Here is a 6,985-nt window from a genome sequence, read left to right as displayed (position 1 = left end):
AAAAGACAGTTGGGTAGACAGAAGAAGTAAAATCAAAATAAAAATAAGGAGAAATAATTACAGAAGCAAAAAATTAATAGAATTATATGGGATCACATTACTCACCTCTCTGTAATATATTTGAAAACCTAGATGAAACAGATGAAATTTCAAGAAAATATAATTTATCAAAACATCCCAGAAAAGATAGAAATTCTATATAGGCTAGTTACCATAGAATAAATAGATGTTGTCAGAAAACTGTATTTTCCCACAACTCCATCCACAAAATCACCAGGACTATATTATTTCATAGGAAAATTCTACTGAGAAACATTAAGGAACAGATGAGTTGGTTGCTATTGATTCTATCCTGAGCACAGAAATAAAACAAATTCTATTTATGAAGTGAGTATAATACTGATAGCAAAATTTAATAAAACACACATATATCTGATACATACATATACACAGTGACCACAGTCTTTTTTAAAAGATTTTATTTATTTATTTGAGAGACAGAGAGCAAGCAAGCATGAACAGTGGGGAAGGGCAGAGAGAGAGGAAGAAGCAGGCTTCCTGCTCAACACAGGGCTTGATCCCAGGACTCCAGGATCATGACCTAAGCTGAAGGCAGATACTTAACTGACTGAGCCACCCATCTGCCCCAACTGTAGACATTCTTATCCAGGAATTAAGATGGCAGGATGTTGGTGAAAGAATAGACAAATAGATCAGTTGAACAGAATAAAATGCCTTGATATACTCCCACACAGATATAGTCAACTGATTTTTGACAAAGAGCAATGGAAATTCAATGGGAAAAGATAGTCTTTTCAACAAGTAGTGCTGGAAAAGCTAGGAATCTAATGTGATAAAATGAATCTAGACACTAACCTTACATTTTTCACAGATATTGTCTAAAAATGGACTAGACCTAAATATAAAACACAAAACTATAGCGCTTCTAGAAGAAAATGTAAGAGAAAATCCAGGTGACCTTGGGTTTGGTAATGACTTTTAGATATAACACTAAATGTATGATCCATGAAAGAAGAAAATTGACAAATTATTCTTCATTAAAATTAAAAACTTCTGCTCTGCAAAAGACAATGTGTAGAGAATGAAAAGACAGGCCAGAGACTGGGGGACAATATCTGCAAAACATCTATCTGATAAAGGGCTTCTGTCCAAAATATACAAAGTACTATTAAAACTCAACAATAAGGGGCACCTGGGTGGCTCAGTGGGTTAAAGCCTCTGCCTTCTGCTGGGGTCATGATCCCAGGGTCCTGGGATTGAGCCCCGCATTGGGCTCTCTGCTCAGCGGGGAGCCTTCTTCCTCCTCTCTCTGCCTCTGCCTACTTGTGATCTCTGTCTGTCAAATAAATAAATAAAATCTTTTAAAAAAACTCAACAATAAGGGGCACCTGGGTGACTCAGTGGATTAAGCCTCTGCCTTCAGCTCAGGTTATGATCTCAGGGTCCTGGGATCGAGCCCCGAATCAGGCTCTCTGCTCAGCAGGGAGCCTGCTTCCCCCCCTCTCTCTCTGCCTGCCTCTCTGCCTACTTGTGCTCTCTCTCTCTCTCTCTCTCTCTCTCTGTCAAATAAATAAATAAAATATTAAAAAAAACCCTCAACAATAAAAAAAGAACAGGAAGTGGGCAGATACCTCACCAAAGAAAATATACTGATAAGCATGCAAAAAGTTGCTTATTGTCATATATCATCAGATGGTTGCAAATTTAAACTGCTATGAGATAACACTAATACCTGTTAGAATAGCCAAAATCCCAAATCCTGACAACACCAAATTCTAGTTTTGATGTGGACCAACAAGAACTCTCAGTCACTGTTGGTGGGTATGTTAATGGTTTTATAAGACAGTTTGTGGTTTCCTACAAAGGTGAACATAGTCTTACCACACAATCAAGCAATTGCATTTATAGGTATTTGCCCAAATGATTTAAAAATTTTAAACCCACATAAAGCCTCTGCTTTCAGTTCAGGTCATGATCCCAGGGTCCTGGGATCGAGCCCCACATCGGGTTCTCTGCTCAGCAGGGAACCTACTTCCCCCTCTGCCTCTCTGCCTGCCTCTCTGCCTACTTGTGACCTATGTCTGTCAAATAAATAAAGAAAATCTTAAAAAAAAATTTTAAACCCACATAAAAACCTGTATACAATGTTTACAGCAGTTTTATTCATAATTGCCCCCAACTGGAAACAACCTAGATGTTCTTCAGTAGGGGAATGGATAAACAGATATCGCTATACAACAGAATATAAGGAATATTATTCTGTGATAAAAAGAAACAAGTTAACAAGCCATAAAAAGACACAGAAAAAACTTAAATACATATTGGTGAGTGAGGGAAGCCAGTCTGAGAAGGCTACCTACTGTATGATTCCAACTATATGACATTCTGGAAGAGGTGAAACTATGGAGACAGTAAAAAGATTAGTGGTTGCTCCAAATTTGAGGGGAAGGGAGGATGACTCCCCCCCACAGTGGAACATAGAAGATTTTTAAAGCAGTGAAACTATTCTGTATAATTGTAATGGTGGATACATACAAGACATTACGCTTTAATCAAAACCCATAGAATAGTACAATACAAAGAGTGAACCTTAATGTATAGACTTTAGTTAATAATGTATCCATATTGGTTCATCAATTGTAATACACATGCCACACAAATAAAGGATGTTAATAATATGAGAAATTGTTTTGAGAGAGTGGGTTTATGGGTATTTTTAGTATTTTCTGCTCAATTTTTTGCAAGCCTATAAATGCCCTAATAAAGAGTCTATTAATGAAAATAATACATCAAATACACTTTAAAATTCCAAGTGGAGGATGCGGAAAAAGGGGTGGGAATGCAAGCTGGTGCAGCCACTCTGGAAAACAGTAGGGAGGTTTCTCAAAAAGTTGAAAATAGGGCTACCCTACGACCCAGAAATTGCACTACTAGGTATTTACCCTAAAGATACAAATGTTGTGATCCGAAGGGCACATGTACCTGCATGTTCATAGCAGCAATGTCCACAATAGCCAAACTATGGAAAGAGCCTAAATGTCTATCAACAGATGAATGGATAAAGAAGATGTGGTATATATATATACAATGGAACACTATGCAGCCATCAAAAGAAATGAAATCTTGCCATTCGCAATGACATGGATGGAACTAGAGGGTATTACGCTAAGCAAAATAAGTCATTCAGAGAAAGACAACTATCATATGATCTCTCTAATATGAGGAATTTGAGAGGCAGGGCAGGGGGTTATGGGAGGTAGGGAAGGAGAAAAATGAAACAAAATGGGATCAGGAGGGAGACAGACCATAAGAGACTCTTTTTTTCTTAATTTTATTTTTTATAAACATATAATATATTTTTATCCCCAGGGGTACAGGTCTGTGAATCGCCAGGTTTACACACTTCACAACACTCACCATAGCACATACCCTCCCCAATGTCCATAATCCCACCCCCCTCTCCCAATCCCCCTCCCCCCATCAACCCTCAGTTGTTTTGTGAGATTAAGAGTCACTTATGGTTTGTCTCCCTCCCAATTCCATCTTGTTTCATTTACTCTTCTCCTACCCCCTTAACCCCCCATGTTGCATCTCCTCTCCCTCATATCAGGGAGATCATATGATAGTTGTCTTTCTCCGATTGACTTATTTCGCTAAGCATGATACCCTCTAGTTCCATTCACGTTGTCGCAAATGGCAAGATTTCATTTCTTTTGATGGCTGCATAGTATTCCATTGTGTATATATACCACATCTTCTTTAACCATTCATCTGTTGATGGACATCTAGGTTCTTTCCATAGTTTGGCTATTGTAGACATTGCTGCTATAAACATTCAGGTGCACGTGCCCCTTCGGATCACTATGTTTGTATCTTTAGGGTAAATACCCAGCAGTGCAATTGCTGGGTCATAGGGTAGTTCTATTTTCAACATTTTGAGGAACCTCCATGCTGTTTTCCAGAGTGGTTGCCCCAGCTTGCATTGCCACCAACAGTGTAGGAGGGTTCCCCTTTCTCCGCATCCTTGCCAGCATCTGTCATTTCCTGACTTGTTAATTTTAGCCATTCTGACCGGTGTGAGGTGATATCTCATTGTGGTTTTGATTTGTATTTCCCTGTTGCCGAGTGATATGGAGCACTTTTTCATGTGTCTGTTGGCCATCTGGATGTCTTCTTTGCAGAAATGTCTGTTCATGTCCTCTGCCCATTTCCCATAAGAGACTCTTAATCTCACAAAACTAAACTGAAGGTTGCTGGAGGGAGGGGCGTAGGGATAGGGTGGCTGGGTTATGGACATTGGGGAGGGTATGTGCTATGGTGAGTGCTGTGAAATGTGTAAGCCTGATGATTCACAGATCTGTACCCCTGGGGCAAATAATACATTATATGTTAATAAAAATAATTAAAAAAAATAAAATTCCAAGTGGTTTTGCCTACAGGTGATGGAATTATGATCAATTCTCCTTTTTCCTACCTCTTCCTTTCAGTTTTTTGTACTTTGCTAATGTGTTCTGCAAAGAAAATACATTATTTTGACCATAGATTAAATATGACAGAGGACATATATGGGGGAGGAGAGTGCAAGTACAGAGGTATAGGCAGGTGTCCTGTCCCCCTCCTAGTACACGCACTTTCATGCTCACATGCTCCCCTGTGCCAGGGACAGCTGTTTTCAGGAGACTCAAGGTGACAGTGGAATGACTGTCAGGATAGTGTGAGTCCAGGTGACTTTTTCACATTCTTGTGTTCACCTATCCAGTCAGCTGTGCACTAGATGACCCATGGTGTGACTCTAGACAGGAATGTTGTCTTACACATGAGAACAGCCGGTTTCCCGGCACAGAGAGGGTTATCCTACTCGGCAGCACTGCGGGAAAGAGGCAACACTGCAACCTTGAGGCAGTTCCAAGGCCTCTGTGAAATGAGAAGCTTTGACTGAAGTATGTTCTCTAATTCTGGGCTTGGTTCAGGAACCGTGGGGTTTACAGAACTGAATAAGGTATTTTCCTTGCCAAGTAGCCCAGGGTCCAATGCAGAACGACAGTGAAGATAGAGTGGGATGTGGAGGATGAGCCCTTTAGAGGGGCATTATCTTGAGGCATTTGTGGTACCCCTCCCCCCACCCAGAGTGCACTTCTACCTCCCTTATCCTCCATCTCCTGTCACCTTCTCCCTACCTTCCTTCCCTTATCTCTACCATTTCTCTCCCTCTTCTGTTTTCCTCTGCTCTGCCCTCACTCACGGCTTTTCAAACTGCTGGCAGCAGCTCCTTACAGGTCATACAAGCAACTGAGTAGGTCCAAACAATCATTCTAAAAAACGTTTTATTATGAAAAAGATTTAAGCATGCATAAAAGTAGAATATTTAAACAACCCGTATACCATCTTGATTTAATAATTATGAACATTTCCTAGTATTTATCTCATTTATTCTCCCTGCTAAGGTAGCTTAAATTACAGACAGTGATATTTCATCCCTAAAAACTTCAGTATATATCTCTAAAAGAATAAGGATATTTTCTTACATAACTAAATACCCTACTTTCCAAATGCAAATTTCCCCAATTTGGGCCATTGAAAAAATTTTAATTTAATTAAAAAGTTTTTTAAATTTATTCATTTGACACACACACACGCACACACACAGAACAAATTGTCGGGGGGGGAGCAGCAGAGGGAGAAGAAGTATATTTCCCGTTGAGCAGGGAGCCCAATGCTGGGCTTGATCCCAGGACCCCAGGATCATGACCTGAGCTGAAGGCAGATGTCTAACCAACTGAGCCACCCAGGCACCCTGGGCCATTGTTTTTTAAAAATGAAATTGAATAGAAAGTATTTCAGGGTTTCATGTGTAGGAAAAAGAAGGAAAAGAAATTGTTCATACAACTTTTGTTTTGATTATGTGTATGTATGTCTACTGTGTCTTGAGGTAAAATTTATATCATACTGTGATTTGCAGTCTAAGAAATTTGAAGAACCCTGCCCTAGTAGTTCAAGGACCAGCAGTATCAGTTTTCCCAGGGACTTGTTCAATATGCAAATTTTTGGGTTCCATTCCATACTATTGAGTCAGATCTCTGGAGGTTGGGGCCAGGAAGTCATATTAAAAACAAACCAACTGTATTTTAGGTGATTCTGTTACTTTGAAAACCATGTATCTAGACTCAACTGAGTGAACCTGTGATGCCTAGGCCATCCCTCACCCTCATCTGTGTCACCCAAAGTGGGTCCTTTCTTTCTCTTCATTGTGCTGAAAGTTCACCAACAGAGATGAAATCTACCTTGGCAATGCTTGGAGGTGGTTTCTCTTTCCAAGCTTAGACAAATCTTTACTTGAAGGCAGAGAAAGGTCTAGATTTATAAGACTAGTAATACGCAGTCTTGTCTTTGTACTAGCAACATCGTAAAATGAGACTAAAGCCCTTAAAGGGTGGTTGTGAGGCTTAAATGACATCTGTGAAATGCCTACCATGCACTAGGCAGAGGAGTCACTTAATATATCGTGGTGGCAGTTGCTATACTTGACACTACCTATCACAACCCTGGGCATATGATAGATGTGCAACGGATGTAACTGATTGCTTAGCGATTCGCTGGAGAAGGAGGCAGACTATTCGTCTTGTTCCTTGATTTTGCCAGATATTGGAGCAATGTGATTTGTTGGACATAGGAAATAGATCATAATTAGGAAGGAGAAAATGAGGCACAAAAAGGAGGAGGATGTAGAGGAAGAAGAGAAGACAACAGGAATGTCCATATTCACAAGAGCAATGGAGACAATGACCATTTGTTTTCTTGGGGAAAAGTCAAGGTATGGGTTGTTGCACACTGAGCGGTCATATCTTCTTAGTTACAATGTCAGGATTTTAGTACTGGAAAAGGGAACTTGGAGACCACAGACCCACCTCGTCATAGCCCACAAAGCAGTTGGGGCCCTGGAAGAGCACATGTTAGAGTTGAGGGA

Source organism: Lutra lutra, chromosome 1 (assembly GCF_902655055.1).
Source record: "Lutra lutra chromosome 1, mLutLut1.2, whole genome shotgun sequence".
NCBI classification, from domain to species: Eukaryota; Metazoa; Chordata; class Mammalia; order Carnivora; family Mustelidae; genus Lutra; species Lutra lutra.
The sequence above is the reverse complement of the archived record's forward strand: the minus strand, read 5'-3'. Positions refer to the sequence as shown.